The sequence below is a fragment of the Pongo pygmaeus genome, chromosome X (assembly GCF_028885625.2).
Source record: "Pongo pygmaeus isolate AG05252 chromosome X, NHGRI_mPonPyg2-v2.0_pri, whole genome shotgun sequence".
NCBI lineage: Eukaryota > Metazoa > Chordata > Mammalia > Primates > Hominidae > Pongo > Pongo pygmaeus.
The window spans coordinates 38585268-38607462 of NC_072396.2; the positions used below are offsets into that span (position 1 = coordinate 38585268).

The 22195-nt window shown below is 39.5% G+C and overlaps 1 protein-coding gene across 12 annotated transcripts in view; it reads left to right on the plus strand.

Moving 5' to 3' along the window:
- Positions 1–22195, plus strand: part of SYTL5 (synaptotagmin like 5) — a 242611-nt gene that overhangs the window by 102120 nt on the left and 118296 nt on the right. The gene's annotated exons all lie outside the window — the stretch shown is intronic.

The following is a 22195-nucleotide window of genomic DNA, read 5'->3' on the forward strand; positions in this document are numbered from 1 at the left end:
TGGCAGTGAACTGATCATTTTCCTCAGATCTTGACATGTTGATTAAATAGCTGTCTGGTGTTTAAAAGCTGTTGATGATGCTTATGGCTGTGGCTTATTGTAGAACTAGATATAATGTCCTGGATACACTGGAATGCACATCTGAGGACTTCATTCAAGGCAGGAGAAGCCATAGTAGGTGGGTGGCCCGTGGCAGGTGAGTCCCTCTGTGTAGTCAGGTGGTCACCTTACAGTTTATGCAGTCGTCAACACTAACGGTCACTCTGACCTTGTAAGGACCCGGGCTTCTGGGCGCTTTCAGACTCTGTTTCATGCCTGAGGTGGAGTTTGGAGGTTGACCTTAGATGAGCCCCTGTTGCAAGCTCTCTGCAGAGTCAAGGGGTATGGGAGAGTCAGCAGGAGGCACTGCTATCCCTTTAAGAATTGTGCTCAGCTGTGCTCATGGGTTTCAGAGGAATCGTGGGGGGCCACAGCCAGCATAGCTTCAGACTAATGCATCACCCTGCCAGATCCCCCTTCCACACATGCAAGGAATTCTACACTCAGGGGAGGTGGGGAGGCAGAGAGAATCACTGTTATTGGGAAGGCATGAGCCTACCCATGTTTAGGCCTTTTGTGCATTTCTAACAGGAGGGAGGGAAAGGTGAGGAAGGAGTCTCTCTGGCCTGTATCCTGTGGATAGGACAGCACTGGTGGCCAGTGTCCTATTGGGAGTGTGAAAACTAACGCTCAAGTGGGCAAGGACAGAGGCTGGGGTGACTGTGGCTGCCAACCAGGCCAGTGATCACAAGCAGTGTCAGGGTAGGCTGGTGCCAGACTCAGGTCAAGACTGCAGAAAACATCATGTGTGAAGAGAGACAAGCCCCAGAGTCAAGCCTGAGGGCAGGAGACTTGGAGGGTAAAGGCAACTTTTTGTTGGCTTTAACACAAGGCCTGGTTATCAGGCTGGTCTCCCACCCAGAGCATCTTCTGGGAAGCAAAGCATTTTGAAGGCCCAGGTCTCCTGTTCCCTTTATGTGATAGATCCTACATGATGTAGCCTATGGGAGATGGCCTGACTCCTTAGAGAGTACCTCCGTTACTCCCAAAATAGGAGTCTAGAAAGAGAGGTGCTTCTATGAACATCTAATACACCATTTTCCTAATCCTCAGATTACAAAGTGGCAGCTCACATACCTAATCTGGACAGCAGATGGGATCATTAGGACTACAATGCTGTTTTTAAGGAAAATTATTTTGTTGCCAATATTGAAAAATCTAGATCTTTCATCTGAAAATCTCAATTTCTGGGTTTCCTTAGAAAATCAAAATGTCTCGGTATATATGTGGCTACAGTTAGATAGAAATAATTAGCTGCTACCCCATTAGGATGAGATATTTAGTTTCCTACGTTCCTCATGATGGCAGTGGTGGCCCATCTGGGGTGGCCATTGCCATCATGCCAGCTGCAGCAGGGAGTCATGACCAGGGCTGCACACTTTGTAGAGCTGGTGGGAGCTGGGGACAAGTGGGAGCCTTGTCCCTTTCAAATTGGTGTGGCAGTGGCTCCCCGGTTGCAGCCGCAGCTGTCCGAGCGGTGATTGTGGACCCAGGCCTCCCACTCCATGGAGCAGGCAGGAGTCCTGCCCTCCTGGACACAGCTGCAGCCATCCAAATCGTGGCTGCAGACCCAGGCATTCCTACCCTCTTGGAAATGTCTGCTCCCACGGCTTGGCTCTCCCTGCTGTCAGTGCCCACTCCAATCTCAAAGCAAAGTCAGGGCCGATCCCGGGTGCTGTCACAGCCAGGCCAGGTGTGCACATGCTTGGGGCAGTGCTGACACACCAGTTCCCTGCTGCCTTAGCCCCCTCCAGACTTTGGGCTCTGACAAGCTTAGGAAGGGAGCCAATGGGGGGCCAAGGACAGCTCGGTGCTGGCCTGCAGACATCCCCTGGCACCTACAGCCTGGGTGCCATGAACAGCAGCAGGAGGCAGACAGGTTCCTAGGTGGAAGGTCCACAGTAAGGCCCCAAGTTCAGGCCAGGAAGGGCGTGAAAGCTGGGGGCTGGACTGCAGTCCTACAGATTGGAGCGGGAATTTGTTGTGCTTTATCTGGGCCCACCCATGGCCACCTGTGGACCAGTCAGCATACGCTTCCTCCCCTCTGAGGCCCTTAAAAGCTAGAGGACTCAGCCAGAGCTGAACAAATGTTGGGACCACCAGCTGCAGAGAGGAGCTAGTTGCTCCAGGTCCTCCTCTCTGCTGACGGCTGGGAAGATGACAGGAAGACCTGCCTACAGAGAGGAGCTTCCCACTCCAAGGTCTCCTCTCTGCTAGGAGCTGAACACTCATCAGGACACCCTTACTGCAGAAAGGAGCTGCCCCCTGTGGGAGACTGAGCTATTCTATTGCTCAGTAAAGCTCCGCTTCATCTTTCTCACCCTCCACTTGTCGGTGTACCTCATTCTTCCCAAGACAAGAACTCAGGACCCGTCAAATGGTGGGGCTAAAAGAGCTTTAACACAAACAGGGTTGAAACATGCCCCTTGCTTGCCATGTTGCAGGCAAAGAGAAAGAGAGAAGAGTTTTGGCCCTTCGGGGAGCCCAGACCTGAGAACTACTTGAGCAAGGGCTGTCACTCCCTCTTTGGGGCTCTGTGGTTCACTGGCATCTCCAAACTTCCAGGTGCCACCATGTTTCCCGGTGCCAGCTGTGAAAGCTGCTTGTCGTTCTCCTGGTCCAGTGGCAGCCTCACAGAGAGCTGACACCTGTTCTGGCATCTGGAGCTGCCTGCCTACCCTGTTGCAGCAGCTGGCATGTCTGACTGTGTGCAGTGGCTGAACCCCACGCTTGCTCACACACCCCTTGCTGTTCCACACCTTACTCCCCCTTGACAGGTGTGGGGCTCAGGCTGGTAACATGAGCCAAGCACAGCCTGCCAGTCTGAGAGGGCAAAATGAGCCCAGCAGGACCGAGCACAACTCAGACAAAGGTACCACCTGCCACAGAGATTTCTGGCCAGAAAAACAACATCCTAAAGATCCCATAACACTTACTCTTCCCTATTGTATCCGATTACTGACTCATCCCATTCCTTAAAGTACCTGTCTGGCTCCTATAGATGAGTTCATTATTCTCACTGTAATTTAAATCTCCAACTCTAATGTTCAGAAGGGTTCCTTCTCGAATTACTATAGTGCAGTGCAGCACTCCTCAGACTATTTATGGTGCAAAGCCACTATTTTCTATTTTTCGTGTTCTATTTAATTTAGAGATGATATGTGGTCCTATTGTGCATGACTAGTGTATGGCTCACCATTGAATCATCACTGGAGTTTAACAACACTCAGACTGGTATACACTCTGTCCAATAAGATGACTTCACTCACTTAAATGTGTGACAAAGATTTCTATAAAGGATCCTGAATGGTGGTATTCAATTCCTGTGCCTGCTGCAGCCAATCAGTAATAAAAAGTTTGTAGCCGTACACTGTTCCTAAAATCACAGTGTGTATAACACTGGAATAGTGAATTTACTGTATTCTATTATTTTAGGAGTATGATTTTAAATGTAATGAAGGGCAATAAATAGAATATGCATTTGGCATTTTCTTAATATGTGTCTTCCAAAGGACTTGATGAGAGTAGAAGATTGGTTCCTCTTAATGTTCTAGAATAACTGTGGGGAAATATCTCTAACTTATTAAAGCAAACTCTAGTAAAGGAAACCAGTTAGCATCAAGGAGGCAGGTTACATACCGTAGTTGGGAGTTATTTGCATTCTGAAATGTAGGATGAAAATAATTCACCAGCTCAGCTGTGAAGGGGAGTCTTCATAACAAGAAAGGGGAAAATAGTGAAAGGAAGGGCAGAAGAGCTGGCTTCTGGTCCCCTCAGTAGAATTTACTTGGGGGACCATCAGCTTCTGTGGCTGTAAAATGAGGTTGGAAAAATTATTTCAAAGGTCTTCTTGAGGTATACAGTTACCAGACTACGCTCTTTTCCTAAGAAAGAATCTCCACTGAAAATGGGTAAAAGGGGATCAGACTTTTTTCAAAGGTCTCCATTTTACAGCTGAGGTCACTGTGGCCCAAAGATGATAATCAGCTCTTTCAAGGTCAAAGCAGGGATGAGAGCTGGTCATCCCACCTGTTGTTGAAGCTCTTTCCTCTCCTTTATCCTTAGAAATAGCGCTCAAGATAGAAGGTGCTTAATGTTCTCTTCTGGGAAAATGAAGCTCATGTGTTCAATGCCAAGATGTTGGGGTCTCTTGGATTTCCAGGAAAGCACTCACAAGAACTTGTGAGCTCTCACTCTTGATAGTGAGTCTTGACAACACTCTCACTTAACTCACTCTCGAGAACTTTCACTTGTGTTTTATTTGGGGAAGCCCAGACAGGTTGGGAGAAAAGGGCTGATTTTATAATACAGGTCCTTAGACTTCGCAAACCTAGGTCTTGTTCCACTGGACGTTGTGTAACTGTGTTGTGAACACAAATACTTCACACTTAAGGTGTTCTGGAAATTCTGACTCTGTCCACTGACATTGTCTTAAATGTGGTTATGGGGTGATATGATGAGCCCATGCCCGAAAGTCTATTTTTTGAAAAATTTTATGGGTACATAGTAGGTGTATATATTTATGGGTTACATAGAAATGGGAAAAGTTCCCTTGTCCCCCTCACAAGGCATGTGATGAGGGTGTGGCTCGCTTCTTCAGTGCCCTGCTGCTCAAACCCCTAGCAGGAGCATGCAGACGGGTAGGTTGTGGGGCTCTGACCCCACGGCAGTGTCTAAAGGTGAATGTTTACAGATGAAGCCTCAGTAGGCATGTGTTACAGAATGCTCTTTCAGTTTAGCCATCTGTGGGTAGCTTGTGTTAGTCAGCTCAATTAGACCCACTGCCTTATCGCAAGGACAGAGGGCTTTCTGTATCCTGGGATTTCTTGCCTTGGTGTACTGGAAGAATCGGATCACACATGGGCTTGGAGAATGAGTGCAAGGTTTTATTGAGTGGAAGTAGCTCTCCGCAGATAGGGAAGCCAGAAGGGAGATGGAGTGGGAAGGTGGTTTTCCCCTGGAGCCAGACCCGCTCAGTGGCCGGGCTCTTCTCCGACCGCCCCAGCCGAACTCCACATTGTTTTGCTGGTCAATGGCCTGCCAACCTGCCAGCATCTGCCAGTGCCTGTCGGTGCACTCTGCCAGCGTGCTCCTCTTGACGTCCAGCTGCTTGTTTCTCTGCCTGCGAAGGTCTTGGGGTTTTTATAAGCACAGGATGGGGATGTGGTGGCCCAGCGTGGTCTTGGGAAATGCAACATTTGGGCAGGAAAAAATGCCTGTCCTCACCTAGGTCCCTGGTCACAGGCCCAGGGGTGGAGCCCTAGCCAGAGACCACACCCTCCCCTACCCAGCACTTCCCTGCCCTCCTCCCGTATCAACATGAGATATTTTGATATAGGTCTTCAATACGTAATCATTACATCAGGGTAAATGGTGTATCCATGACCTCAAGCATTTATCCTTTGCGTTACGAACAATCCAATTATACTCTCTTTGTTAATTTAAAATGTACAATTAAATTATTTTTGACTATAGTCACTGTTGTGCTAGCAAATACTAGCATAGAAAAACTAGAAAGAATAAATGTCTTATTTATTCTTTCTATTTTTTGCACCCATTAACCCTCCTAACTTCCCCTCCAGCACCCTACTACCCTTCCTAGCCTCTGGTAAACATCCTTCTACCCTCTGTTCCCACAAGTTCAAATATTTCAATTTTTAGTTCCCACAAATATGTGAGAACATGTGAAATTTGTCTTTCTGTGCCTGGCCTATTTCACTTAACGTAATGACCTCCAGTTCCTTACATGTTGTTGCAAATGATAGGATCTCATTCTTCTTTATGGCTTGGTAGTACTCCATTGTGTATATGTACCACATTTTCTTTATCCATCTGTTGATGGACATATAGGTTGTTTTCAAATCTTGTCTATTGTAAATGGTGCTGCAATAAACATGGGAGTGAAGATATCTCTTGGATATACTGATTTCCTTTCTTTTAGTTATATACCCAGCAGTGGGACTGCTGGATCATATAGTAGCTCTATTTTGAGGCTTTTTTTATATGTATATTTTTTTATTATACTTTAAGTTTTAGGGTACATGTGCACAATGTGCAGGTTTGTTACATATGTATACATGTGCCATGTTGGTGTGCTGCACCCATTAACTCTTCATTTAACATTAGGTATATCTCCTAATGCTATCCCTGCCCCGTTCCCCAACCCCACAATAGTCCCTGGTGTGTGATGTTCCCCTTCCTGTGTCCATGTGTTCTTATTGTTCAGTTCCCACCTATGAGTGAGAACATGCAGTGTTTGGTTTTTTCTCCTTGCGATAGTTTGCTGAGAATGATGGTTTCCAGCTTCATCCATGTCCCTACAAAGGACATGAACTCGTCATTTTTTATGGCTGCATAGTATTCCGTGGTGTATATGTGCCACATTTTCTTAATCCAGTCTATCATTGTTGGACATTTGGCTTGGTTCCAAGTCTTTGCTATTGTGAATAGTGCCGCAATAAACATACATGTGCATGTGTCTTTATAGCAGCATGATTTATAGTCCTTTGGGTATATACCCAGTAATGGGATGGCTGGGTCAAATGGTATTTCTAGTTCTAGATCCCTGAGGAATCACCACACTGACTTCCACAATGGTTGAACTAGTTTACAGTCCCACCAACAGTGTAAAAGTATTCCTATTTCTCCACATCCTCTCCAGCACCTGTTGTTTCCTGACTTTTGAATGATTGCCATTCTAACTGCTGTGAGATGGTATCTCATTGTCGTTTCGATTTGCATTTCTGTGATGGCCAATAATGATGAGCATTTTTTCATCTGTCTTTTGGCTGCATAAATGTCTGCTTTTGAGAAGTGTCTGTTCATATTCTTCATGCACTTGTTGATGGGGTTGTTTGTTTTTTTCTTGTAAATTTGTTGGAGTTCATTGTAGATTCTGGATATTAGCCCTTTGTCAGATGAGTAGATTGCAAAAATTTTCTCCCATTCTGTAGGTTGCCTGTTCACTCTGATGGTAGTTTCTTTTGCAGTGCAGAAGCTCTTTAGTTTAATGAGATCCCATTTGTCAATTTTGGCTTTTGTTGCCATTGCTTTTGGTGTTTTAGACATGAAGTCCTTGCCCATGCATATGTCCTGAATGGTATTGCCTAGGTTTTCTTCTAGGGTTTTTATGGTTTTAGGTCTAACATGTAAGTCTTTAATCCATCTTGAATTAATTTTTGTATAAGGTGCAAGGAAGGGATCCAGTTTCAGCTTTCTACATATGACTAGCCAGCTTTCCCAGCACCATTTATCAAACAGGGAATCCTTTCCCCATTTCTTGTTTTTGTCAGGTTTGTCAAAGATCAGATAGTTGTAGATATGCGGCATTATTTCTGAGGGCTCTGTTTTGTTCCATTGGTCCATATATCTGTTTTGGTACCAGTACCATGCTGTTTTGGTTATTGTAGCCTTGTAGTATAGTTTGAAGTCAGGTAGCGTGATACATCCAGCTTTGTTCTTTTGGCTTAGGATTGACTTGGCAATCTCCTTAAGCTGATAGGCAACTTCAGCAAAGTCTCAGTATACAAAATCAATGTGCAAAAATCACAAGCATTTTTATACACCAATAACAGACAAACAGAGAGCCAAATCATGAGTGAACTCCCATTCACAATTGCTTCAAAGAGAATAAAATACCTAGGAATCCAACTTACAAGGGACGTGAAGGACCTCTTCAAGGAGAACTACAAAACACTGCTCAATGAAATAAAAGAGGATACAAACAAATGGAAGAACATTCCATGCTCATGGGTAGGAAGAATCAATATCGTGAAAATGGCCATACTGCCCAAGGTAATTTATAGATTCAATGCCATCTCCATCAAGCTACCAATGACTTTCTTCACAGAATTGGAAAAAACTACTTTAAAGTTCATATTTTGAGTTTTTAGAGGAACCTTCAAACTGTTCTCTAGAGTGGTTGTGCTAATTTATATTCACACCAACAGTGTACAAGTGTTCCCTTTTCTCCAAATACTCACCAGCATTTGTTATTGCTTCTCTTTTGGGTATAAGCCATTTTAACTGGAGTGAGATGACATCTCATTGTAGTTTTGATTTGCATTTCTCTGATGATCACTGCTGTTTAGCACCTTTTCATATGCCTTTTTGCCATTTGTATGTCTTCTTTTGAGAAATGTCTATTGAAATCTCCTACCAGTTTTTAAATCAGATCGTTAGATTTTTCCCTATAGAGTTATTTGAGCTCCTTATATATTCTGGTTATTAATCCCTTGTCAGATTGGTAGTTTGCAAATATTTTCTCCTGCTCTGTAGGTTGGCTCTTCACTTTGTTGATTGTTTCCTTGCTATGCAGGAGCTTCTTAACTTGATGTGATCCCATTTGTCACTGTTTGCTTTCATTGCCTGTGCTTGTGGGGTATTACTCAATAAATCCTTGCCCAGTCAAATGTCCTAGAGAGGTTTCCCAATGTTTTCTTTTTGTTGTTTCATAGTTTGAGGTCTTAGATTTAAATAATACAATCGCATAGAGAACCGTTTGGAGGTTCCTCAAAAAATTCAAAATAGAGCTACCATATGATCCAGCAATCCCACTCCTAAGTATATACCCAAAAGAAAGGAAATCAGTATATTCAAAAGATATCTGCACTCCCATGTTTACTGCAGCACTATTTACAATAGACAAAATTTGGAAGCAATATAAATGTCCGTCAACAGATGAATGGATAAAGAAACTGTGGTACATATACACAATAGAGTGCTACCATCTATAAAGAAGAATGAGATTCTGTCGTTTGCAACAACATGGATGGAACTGAAGGTCATTATGTTAAGTCAAATAAGCCAGACACAGAAAAAAAATTTGCATATTCTCACTTACTTGTGGAAGCTGAAAATGAAAATAATTGAACTCATGGAGATAGAGAGTAGAAAGATGGTTACCAGAGGCTGGGAAGGGTAGTGAGGTGCTGGGGGGAAGTAGGGAGGATTAATGGGTACAAAAATGGAAAGAATGAATAAGACATAGTATTTCTTAGTACAACAGGGTGACTATAGTAAAAAGAATAATTTAATTGTGCATTTTAAAATAATGAAGAGAGTACGATTGTATTGTTTGTAACACAAAGGATAATTGCTTGAGGCTATGGATACCCCATTTATCCTGATGTGATCTCTATATATTGCAAGTCGGTATCAAAATATCTCTGTAACTCACAAATATATACACCTACTATTTTTCCATAAAAATTACAAATAAAAAATCCTAAAACTCAGCCCTTACAAGATCTGCAGGGTAGACAGAATTTGTAGGTTGATCTCCCAAATTCATCAGGCTTGGAAAGGACCTTAGGCTTTCTGCATAACTACATTAGCAAAACCAAACCAATTCTATGGAAATGCCAAATATTAATAGAACAAATATTAATACTCCTCAGAGGGAGATAGCAGAATCTTTACACTATATGATCCCCATTGTCCAATATACAATAAAAAAATTCAACATGCAAAGAAACAAGAAAATATCACCTATTGTCATAGAAAGAAATCAATAGAAACAAACACAAAAATGTCCAGTTGTTAAACTTCATAGAAAAAGACTAAATCAATTATTATGTATTCAAAGAACAAACAGAAAATAGGTTCAAAGAATGAAAGGAAAACATGATCTTTATAAATGTACAGATAGTGAATTTCAGCAGAGAAATGGAAACTATAAAAATAACCACATGGAAATTTTAGAACTTAAAAAATTATAGTAACTGAAATTAATAACACACTAGAAGGGCTCACATTAGTTTGGAGTTGGCTAGCGTCAAATGAGCTTGAAGACAGATCAAAAGTAATCACCCAATCTGAAAAAAACAGAACAAAACATATATCTCTAAACTTTTTAAAGGTGTTGTATTGACTTCTTTTGTATGAGTTTTTTAACATAAGAAAGTAATAACTCTCTTGGTACTTCAAGCTAGACTCATGTTTTCGATTCTCCAGGACACCACCTTTGGGGTTCCCCACTGTAGCTAAAAGGGACCTGGCTATGGTAACATAAATGGGTAATCACCTTGGCGGAAGTGATCTTAACACTTCACTTACTTCAACTAAAGATTCAGTATCATACAAGCACTGAGAAAACCTCACTCATTCTCTAATGTTCAGCTGAGCCATCACATACTGTTACACATTTGTCTTCTAAAAGTCATTCATACATAGTACAGTGCTATGATTAGATACCTGGACTATGGTTATGGAGTGCCTGGATTTAACTTTTGACTCCAGTGCTAACTAACTGGGTGACTGCGGGCAGACTACTTAGTTTGTTCATTTGTAATATGGGGATAATAATAGTACATACCTAATACATTTGGAGAATTATTGGAGAGGACATATGTAAAGCACTTACAACAGTGCCTGGCCCATATGTGTTCATTGTTATTATATTTTTCCCAGGTTTTTTAAGAATAGAGATTTTCAGGGGTAGAAGAATATTAAAAGAGTGAATCACCTTTAAAACACTGGTGTAAAAAATACCTCATGTCAAAAAATGTTTAAAATGTGCTTTAGATGAAACCTGTTACCTTTCCCCTGCTGATCAACAGAGACATTCCTTTTTGAAAGCTCAGCTTTAGAGATACTGCCTTCTTCTTGGAATAGCTGTCTGCGACAGATAAACATTACTCTGTGCTACTGGGTGTGTTCAATGTGTAAATAGATTGTGGGAATATGAGAGGCTGGTTTTTCAAGTTCCTGCTCCAAGTAGTTCACGAGGGTCAAGTAGTCCAGAATTCTACAGTTTGTGTGTTTGAGAGAAAAATAAGCCCACAAAAACATTCTAACCTTCAGATTAAGGTAAGACTAATGTGTTTAGGGATCTCCATTGTGATATCTGATTTCTTAATTTCTGTATTTTGTGTGTGGTGGGGGAATAGTGGGATTTGCTGGTCAGGAAGAAAATAGCTCCTTCCACCATTTGATATTGTATTTTACAATAAAAAAGGGAGAAATACGTACAGAAGGGACATTTTGGCCATTGGTAGCTATGAGTTTAATGGATTGAGGAGGGAAATATAAGTTTCTTTTTGTTATTAACACTTGATTCTATCTATGAAGTGAAGCATTGCACTAGGTTCTACTGAAGAGTGAGTGCCTCCAGGAACAAATATGCATTTTAGTGACATAAAAAAATCAAATTCACAGCAGAAGTGTTGCATCATTTTGCTATAAATCTCTCACACCTCTCTATATAAACCTCTCACATCTCTATATAACATAGATTGTCCTCTTGCTCTGAATTTCTTTCATTTATTAGAAAATTTAGATGTTTCATTTGGAATTATTTGTTTTAACATTCAGTTCCATTTTTGATATGGACAAATATCCAGTATGGATATAAATTCAGTAGAAGGATTAATAAAGTCTGAAAAACCTAGAATAATTTCAACATGAATATGATATTGTAACAGCTTACAGAAATGTGATATTAACTGTGAACATTAATATACTCTGAAAAGATGCATCAGGGTTTAAAAAATTTCTCCTTAATATAGATTGTTTTAATTACCAATACTATCTTCCTCATTTAAATGAAAAATGTAATTTTACAACTATTAATATACAACTTCTCTTTGCTCCAAGTATATGTGTATGCTTGGAGAAAAGCATATGCCTGGAGAAAACAGGAGTTATATATTTATAGCATTCAAAATAGTATAAAATATTGTTTACATGTAATAATGCATTTAGAAGTACTACTTAAGTAGTAGCCTCCTTAAAAAGTATTTTAAACACAGGAAATAAGTATATAATTTTTTCATTGTATAATAAGTTGTTTATATGTTAATTGGACAACAGCTTACACACAAAAGTGTTACAATTCATACCCTAGGTCTTAAATGCATGAAGCCATTTATTTGGACTCTAGTGAAATCCTTAAATTGGTCCTTGCATCCCTCAGTATATATATGTACATACCCACATATACGTGCATATTTACATGTGGGCAACTAATATCTGAGAAAATGTCTTACTGCTCTTTTAGTTGTTGAATCATGCTTTTTCTGTGTATTTATGATTTCCTGAAATTCTTTGCTATTTTAAGTTTGGGTATTAGCTATGTTATCCTTCTATTTATTCAGATTTGTTAAAGTCTTCTGATAGGTTTAGAGAATAAAATTATTGAGCTTCTACCTCTTTTCTTTTGGAGGCCCATTTAGTATTTTTGTTGAAATTACTTCCTTATTATTATTTAGTATGTTAAGGGAAGGAAAAGGAAATGTAGCTTTAATATGTAAAATGAGCAGTTCGTTTTACTTAAGCTCTATTAAATGATGATATATCTTATGACTATTTTGCCAGCCTGCGTAAGCACTTAGCTAATCATCTTTAATACATTCTACTTATAATCTACTTGTAAATATGCTTTTGTACATTCATATCTTACTTGTCTGTGGTCTCTCATCCTCTTTCTCTCTCACTCCTCTATATACATTCACACATTTTCCATGATTTCACAAAACTTCTCTCCAACCTCGTTCCATTCCTGGTTATCTCTTTCTGTGGGGAGTATCATCATTTCCTTTGACCTCTGTTTATCTACATCTTCCATCATGCTTAGCCCATGGACTTTTGATTTTACTGAAGACAGCAAAACAGCAGATGGTGCTTCTGTTACTTGCAGAGTTAGCAACTGCTGTGGCTACCTTAGGTTCTGGAAGATTATCTAAAATAGGGAGGAGCTCCTAGAGGAACAAAATATAATAAATATGTAGTGTACTAGGATAAAAAATTCACTTGATCTGGTCTCTCTCTCCTTTTAACAAAAACATTTCTCTAAGAAGTGATTAATAAAACATACCCTACTGCCTCACTTTCTCTTTTAAAATCTTTCTTTCAAATTCCCCTATGACATAAAATCAATCTTCATCACTTTATTGACACTGTACTTCCAAGGGTCATCTGTAGTGCTGCTAGGAAATTCAAGTACATTCATTTATTTATGCATTAATTCATCCATTCAATAAATATTTATTTAGTGACAGCTATGCATCAGGCATTGCTGAGCACTGAAGTTACAGTAGGGAACACTTAAGTCTGCCTTTATATATCTCCAGTCTAGTTAGGAAGGGTGTTAACTCACCCAGATAATTCATTACAAGTGTGATAAGGGCTATAAGGAATACTTTTCCAAATTTTCATTTTATTCATTCCTTTGGCTGTATGTGACACACATGATCAATTCCTACTTCTTAAATTTTTGCTTTCCTTCTTCTCCGTGACTCTATACTATTTATTCAACTACTTTTCTACCACTTCCCTTCTTGTCTATTTTTCCTTTTCTCTTCCTTAAGTTTGAGTTTCCCTCAAAGGTTTAGCATTTATTTAGCCTATAACCTATTACGTTTTTCCTTTCTCTATAACTTCTTATCAACCCTTAGTTTAAAATATCACTTCTAAGTGGATACCTCCAAGACTTCCATTTCCACATCTTATCTTTTCCATCTGCTATACATTTTCCCACTTGTATGTCCAAGGGTCACTCGACATTCATCATGATGGTAGCCAAACTCACAGCTTTTATGTCAAACCACTTCCCGTTTCATTTCATTTGTTTCTGTGAATGGCATTAATGATCTCTTGGTTTCTCACATTTGAAATCTTGGAGTCAATTTTGCTTCTAACTTTTCCTTTGCTCTCAATATCCAAACCACTACCAAGTCCATTCATTTCTTTAATTATAATGTATCTAGAAGCCATCCTCTCTCATCTCCCTTTTCTGTTATTTTTTTCTTTTATTCTCTATTTTCTCATCCTTTTTTCCCTCAGTCTAAGAGCTACCTACAATTCAAGGTTTTGGTCAGGCCCCATCTCCATCAGAAAGTCCACATCTCATGGGTATCTTCTTTTTCTAAGCCCTAGAATCATTGGGGTAGTGAAGAGAACATAGCCAAAGAGCCAGGTTTAAGTTTTGATTCTACCATTCACTGCCCCCGTGCACTATCTGTGTACCACAGTTTCCTCAAACTCATCCTATCTCATATAGTGGCCACAGGAACAAATATGGTCATGGAGATGAAATCATTTTGAACTATGAAGCACTATATAGATATTAAAGTAAGATTTGTTTCTGGAAGAATAACTCAGGAGCAGAGACCAAAACCCCAGGTCTTAACTATTGAAATAATATTGTGCAGGGGTTGAGAGTGTTGACTCTGCGGTCAGATGACCTGAGTTTGAATCTCAGCGCTGCTACTTACCAGCTGCATGAAATTGAGAAAACTTAGTTAGCTTTCCTGTTGCTGAGTTTCCTCACTGTCAATTGGGGATAACAATAGTTTCTACTGATAGGAGTGTTGTAGGATTAGAATGGTTAGTAAATGTAAAATACTTAAAATAGTGCCTAGCTCATAGTAAGTGCTCTGCAAATGTGGAAGAGGTGGTAGGGGCCTATGAGGCTAAGTGTGGTTACGAGGTGAAAGCCAGGTATTAGAACTGAGCCACCAGATGGGGATTAGGTACAGCAAGGATGCAAGCACAGAGCTACAGACTGGACACATGTACCTAGATGAATCCCTCATGATTCAGATAAAAAAAAGAATGATCTTGCCATTTGGGGCAGAACTGAGCAAATGATGGAGGTATGAACGTTCTGAGCGACCATTCGGGGCACAAAAATGGGGATAACAGTCTTTCAGACACATTTTCTTTTTGTTAAAGAAGAACAAATGTTAGATTGCCCTTTTGTGTTGTGAAATATGTCAGTATATCATGGAATCAAAATGTCAGTATCCAAATAAATGTCCAAATGTTGAGAAAGCTGACTCAACTGTCCTCTATATTCTAGAAATCCCTCTCTTTAACAGTCATACGCTTATTGCATTTCAGATGACAAGGGCCCTTAGAAATGTCATTCCTCACAATTTATAGGATTATTGCCCAGAGTGTGTATTTTTACTAATACACTTGGAGATTAGTTTGTTTGATTGTTTCATGTCGGAAAGAAAAATAATAATAATACTTAGAATATTCTAAGGGTTGTTCTAAGTGCCTTAAATTTTTTAACTCATTTAATCTTCACAAGAACCTCATGAGATGAACATCATCATCATCAACATCATCGCCACTACCACTTACATAAGAATAAACTGAGGATCATAGAGGTTAATTGGTAATTGGACCAGGTTTCAAATCCAAGCAGCCCAGCACCAGAGGCAATTTTCTCAACCACTGAGTGCTATCATATCAGCAACTCTGTGTTTTAGAATCTGGTTAAAAGGGCATGCTCTGGAGTCCTAGACTGCTGTTACATGTTGCATCTCCAGTTTTCCTTGACAAGTGGTAATAAATGTTTGATATTTTCCATAATTGATAAAAATTACTTACATAAGATTTACACTAAGTAATCCAATGTCCAGTAATGCTGTGCAAGAAGAGTCTGGTTTTTCTCATCCATTATTCTGTATTTGAGCATCAAACAAAGGCCTCAAATACTGATGCTCTCTGTTTCCTAGAGAGTATATTATACTGCTGGCCGGGCGTGGTGGCTCACACCTGTAATCCCAGCACTTTGGGAGGCTGAGGCGGGTGGATCATGAGGTCAGGAGATCGAGACCATCCTGGCTAACATGGTGAAACCCCGTCTCTACTAAAAAAAAATACAAAAAATTAGCCGGGTGCGGTGGCTGCCGCCTGTAGTCCCAGCTACTTGGGAGACTGAGGCAGGAGAATGGCGTGAACCCTGGAGGCGGAGTTTGCAGTGAGCCGAGATCGCGCCACTGCACTCCAGCCTGGGCAAAAGAGCGAGACTCTGTCTCAAAAAAAAAAAAGAGAGTATATTTTACTGTTTTGCCCTGTACTTAACTGATGTTGTACCCATGTACTTAACTGCTGCTGACCCGTGGGGATATTTTCTAGGGTATCTGTGAGTTTCCATCTTTGTCTTTGCTAACTATTTCTAAAGTTCAGGCTCAATTTTTGGAGTTGCTATGTTTGTTTTCTATTTAAATGTTCTCTCACCGTAGTTTAGTGGGTTTTTTTTTTTTTTTTTTTTTTTTTTACTTTTCTCTAAGCGTTAGCTACAAAAATAACTTAATAGGCTTTTAGTTCATTTTCTTCTTCACTGAATAAGAATATTAAAATCAAATTTACCTTCACCGAACACTTAATAACTTTTTTCATTTCCAAGAAGGCCCAGTGCCATTTGTAACTCTTATTAAAGTTTAATTTAGCAGTTTCCAATTTTTGTAACAGTTGACTTATCCAGGCTAATTGGATTTAATCTTTCTAACAGAATGCCAGGAAACACTCTGTTCCTACAATAAGAACATGTCTGATTCATTTAAATGAATAAGAACATGTCTGGTTCATGTAAATAGACTTCAGTAGCATTTTTGTTTTAGTGTTGTGCAGTCAAAAAATATTTCCGAGAGAATAGCAGGACTGGGAGAGAAACCAAGAAAATGAATACAAAACAACTCTAAGATACATACCATTCTAAAGCAAGTAAAATCCTCAAGACCAAATAATATAATTTAAACAACCATTTAACATTGACAATGTTTACTAAGAAGGGAAGTGGTAGACTTTACCAGAAAATATAGTTGAGTTGGGGTGGGAGGTGGGGGTGTGCAATAGAGAAACCAAACTTGGAAAGAAGCCATTAGATAATGATGTTCTAGGTTCAAATATAAACTTTAAATCCAAATACACTTTTATCTGGATTATAAAAACGAAAGTTCAGCAACAGCCCACTTGGTAAACACAGAACAAGAACGATCATATCAAACAGGTTTACTTAATACAAATAGCAGAGTATAAACAAATCCATTAATATATCCCCCTAAGAGCTATTTATGTACAACAATAGTCTTCTCTCCCTGGTGTGAAGTTACATTAAAATCAGTATATGATTAAAATTTTTGAAATTGATTTCATTAAATCAAGTGACATTATATCAAAGATCAGTTTTCAAACAAAGCAGTAAGAGCCTATTGCAAAATAGGCGTTTTTCCCAACTTTCAACAGATAATGGTATATCCAAAGATGTCTGTGGCCACAAACAAATGTATAATTTTTAAGTTGCATATTTTGACTAGAACTAGATATGTACTAAAAAAACCATTTTGTGATGAAGAATCACTTCCCACTAATTGAGAGACCAGTACAGGGAGAATACTATTGATCTTAAATACAAGGAAGTCCAGACATTAATATGGAAAAAATACAGATTGGGATGTCCTGTTTGCATTAGCCATGTTCAAGAAGGAAGAATTTAATTTGCTTTGAACTACTCACAGCTGCCATCTAATTACTTTTGTTGACTGTTACAGAGTTTGAGCTCCAAACACAGGAAGGTTATTTCTAAATCAGTTATATACAACAACCAAACAGCTATTGATTTTCTTTCAAGTGAATTCCCATCTGACTCTTATTGTTCTTGTGAATAATAGTCATATGTATGGCTTTATACTTAAGCACAATAGGATATAACTAAATATTGGCTCAACTCAGACCTACAGAGTAGGTTCCTGAACAGTGAGAATAACGTCTAGTGATAATCTTTCACTGCTTATACTGGGAAAAATGTTGAACCTGGGTCAGCAAACATGAAATGTAGGTTCAGTACTGCCCCTAATGATAATGGCAAAGGCTCACACTTTCTGAGGATTTACCATGACTCAAGAACTATTCAAGTGTTTTCTATGTAACCAAGGCATACAGAGGTTCAGTCATGTTTCTCAGAAATTTTAGAGCCAAGATTTAAACCAGAGTTCCTGCTTTGTACCAGAGTCACTTTGGTCAGCTTAAATAACTTCCAAAGGCATCTTCCTGTGGTATTTTTTCCTGCTGCACCAATTTTTACCTTTCTCCCTGATTCTCAGGCTCACCCAATCTATACTGGTATCTGTGAACCTGTCACTGACCTCACCCCATCTCCAGCATCTCACTGATTGGCTTCCTCTCCATGATCTTTTCTTAAGGGGACCCTGCATTCTTTGGGCCCCTCATCATTACTCAAGGCCCCTAGATCTACTGGCCCCCTCAGTCCTCCTAGTCCCTCAACCACCACCAACTCCTCCTCTCCTAGCTTAGCTCCCCCTGTTCCTGCTCACAGGAGCCAGGTAGCATCAGGCCCTCCCCAGTCTCATTTCCCTCTCTACCCTCTCCACACTCTGACCACTGCTTCAGCTTTTATTTCTTTCTTTAGTCAGGGCAATCTGCTCTGATGTCATATCCTACATCCTCTCTACACTGTCATATAATAAAACTCTTTTGGTATGTACAAGTGTGTACCCTTCAAAGCAGGAGTGCTGGGCACTGGTATAAATTTGACCAATACAAAATTAAACACACACACACCTGTCTGTTATGTTGTATATTATGTTATATATAATATTGTTGTATTGTTGTATTACTATATATAATATATATATGATATGTATGTATATTCAATTCTACAGTATATTATAGTGGTCAAGAGCACAGTCAATAGAGTCAGACCCCTTAGTCAGATTCCAGCTTCACCACTTACAAGCTGTGTAACATTGGACAAGTTACTTAACCTCCCTCTGCCTTGGTTTTCCTACCTGTAATACGGGAATAGTGAAAGTATCTAAATCAAATAATTGATATTGTAAACCAAAAGGTATCTGAGACAGGTCTCAATCAATTTACAAAGTTTGTTTTGCCAGGATTATGGATATGCCCATGATACAGCCTCAGGAGGTCCTGACGACGTGTGCCCAAGGTGATTGGGATGCAGCTTGGTTTTATACATTTTAGGGAGCCGTGAGACATCAATCAGTATAGGTAAGATGAACATTGGTTCAGTCAAGAAAGGCAGGACAACTCTAAGCAGGGAGGGGGCTTCCAGGTCACAGGTAGATAAGAGACAAATGGTTGCATTGTTTTGATATTTTGATAAGCACAATTTACAGGAATAGTCACTTATGCCTTAGCCTGGCTTAGTGAAAAAACAGGGCAAAGGAAGCAATCAGATACACATTTGTCTTCTGTGACAGAGGGATGACTTTGAGTTCTCCCTGTCTTTTTTATCTTTGTAGGTATCTTATTTTTTATCTTTGTAGGTATCTTATTTAGAAGTAGAATGGGAGGCAGGTTTGCCCAATGCAGTTCCCAGCTTGACTTTTCCCTTTGGCTTAGTGATTTTGGGGTCCAGAGATTTATTTTCCTTTCACAATGTAAAGATTGAACTGTTCATATATATAAATCAAGAATTCATAACAGGGCCTGAAACTTGTATATAAGTGCTGAGTGTTCACTATCATTATTACCATGACACATAAGGAAAAAGCATTAAGGCAAGTATAATAATGGAGCAGAAAATATACATTTAAGTGGAAAATATAGTACAACATGGATAATATGACATGTGTGATTAATTATGACTTGAATAATGCAAAGCATGTAATTATTTTTGGCTTTGCATTTGATATCTGAGGAATCCCACCATTTCACATGAAAAAGTGCATGTGACAAGGAATCTTCCAGGAATTTTGCATTAGAAGTTCCTTTTGATCCTCCTCAAAACCCTGTGAAGTTAGTACTACTATTATCTCCACCCTGTATGAAAAGAAACTGAGGTTCAGAGAGGTTAAGTAACTTCGTTTCTGTAACATAGTAAGTGCCAAAGCTGGGATTTGAACTCAGAGCTTCCTGACTCCAAAACCTGACTCTTTGCAATTCTCTACTTGAGGTGTCCATTGGAACCCCATAGGACGTTAAAAAAAAAATCCATGGAACACAAACTCAAGAGATTCTATTTTTTTGAAAAGCAGCTTTTGTGAGATATAATGTACATCCTATACAATTCACCCATTTGAAGTGTACAATTCAATGTTTTTTTTTTTTTTAGTCTATTCACGGTGCGTTTAACCATCACCACAATCTAATTTCAGAACACTTTTGCCCTGGGTGGGCGTGTCCACAGAATCCCTGGGGTCTTAATCTCAAAGCCACAGACCTTGTAGGAGTCTTGAATGAACTTCAAATGATTTGTGAACTTTTTCTAGGATCCACAGCTTTCACTATCTTCTCTAAAGTGATAAAAATATAAGCCAAAAAAGTATCAAGAAACTCTAGACCAGAATGGCCTTGAACTTTAAGGTACAAATCACTGGGGGACCTTGTTAAAATTTAGATTCAAATTCAGTAGGTCTGGAATGGGGCTAGACCTACTATCATTAATTTTAATGATAGGAATGCTCACTTTAAGTTAGATGTTATGTGCCCTAAAATTCCATTCTTCTCTTTAGTAGATCTATGCTATGAAATAACTGTACTCGATTATTATTGTTATATTTTTAATGTCATCGGTAAAATATTGGCAGACATTTATTTTCTTGATTGATGCATAATTATCCACAAAATAGCTATGGTTTTGGCTCTTGGCGCAAAAAGTCTAAAATATTTACTAATTGTTCCTTAATAGAAAAAGTTTGCCAACCTCTAATATAGACCATGGGGGAAAGCCACCTTTAAGGAGCAGAAATGTTGCTCATCTTACTCTCCACAGCTCCTTGCTACATGTGGCAGACATGACATTATCAATCAGACTTATAGGAATCCTAACCAAGTATGAGGGGCAGCAAGCTGGCTATATTTATGTATAACTCCTCCTCTAGAGGAGAGATCTGGGCAGATGAGGGTCAACTTCACTTTTAGTTTAAAAATACATCTCCCTAGAGCTTCAAGCTGCTCTCCTGGGTGATAGCATGGGTGGGTGTCCACAAAAGACCTTCATGCATTTTCAGTTAGGTCATGTCTCTATGATCTTGGAAGCAAGATTCCCTAAGAGTAATCTGCAATCCATATAGAGAGCTTGGTTAATTGGGATTGGATGGTGGTTCACCAAACGTACAGGTAGAATATTGTATCTTCTTACACTCACCTTCAAGCTACTTACATTAAGGTGTTTGTTCAGAACATTGAACTTTCAAGAGCTGTCTGGCCATGCATTTCATATGTATGAAGGCATTTCTGCTTATTTTCCAACACTAACTCACTTTGAATGCTGCAAAAACGATCTATGCTATGTTAATGCCTGAATATGCATGATTTCAAAATTCTCCAGGCTTCAGGTGGTCTCCTGCACGATAAGCCTCTATTGCAGAGCATCCTCTTAGACATCCATCTTGAACTATTTTTTCCTTATGTCTTAATCTATGACAACTTTAGATCTCCTAACTAATGGTTGATTTTTCAGCCAATTTTGTTGTTGTTGTTGTTGTTTTTTGATGTGAGAGGTTACCCATTCTCAAAACCCACTTCCTTCTTCCAACCAATCCCCATTGCCACAAGGCCCACAACTGTGGTCAGCTTTCAGCATGCTTCAGGGGAACAAGTACAAAGTCTGACCTGGATGGAATTAGATTATGCACCAAAATAATTCCAGGATTTACTAATTTATATCATTAGAAACCTAGAATGTTAGGCCAAGGAAGATGTAATATAACACTGGACTAGGCTGAATGTATTGATATGGTGCATTTTTCAGAGATTCTGGATTTAGTGTGATACTTCTTGCAGCTGGAGGTGTTGTTAACAGTTTACTTGATTGTTTAGTTGAAATCTGAACTTAGCAATGACCTACATCATTGACTCTGTGTGATATACTTGACTCCCAGTTCATTAGACTTAACTAACTGCTCCTCCCATTCTGTTGATTATCCCTCTTCAGTCTCTTTCATCATCTCATTTATTCCTCTTGTTCCTGGACCAAACCAAAGATCAGGCTGCTTATTCTCATGGCCCGATAACGAGATTCAGATAAGCTGGGAAAGAAGGAAGTTTATTTCTGTAACTGGGTACAGCTGAAAAATATCTCCAGACCAACTCAAAATTACAAAGTTTTTTGACTTCGTAATTTTGAGTTGGTCTGGAGATATTTTTGACAAAGAGCTTATATACCTTCTAAGCTATATGTCTACATGTAAGTGTGCATTCATCTAAAGACATAAGTGATTTACTTCTTCTAATCTATAACTAAGATCTGACTCCTAAAGACCTTCCTCTGGAGCCTCAGTAAATTTACTTAATCTAAATGGGTCCAGGTGCCGGGGGTGATTACCCTTATCTTGTCTCCTGCTAAATCATGGAGGTCTGGGGAGTTCCTTCAGAC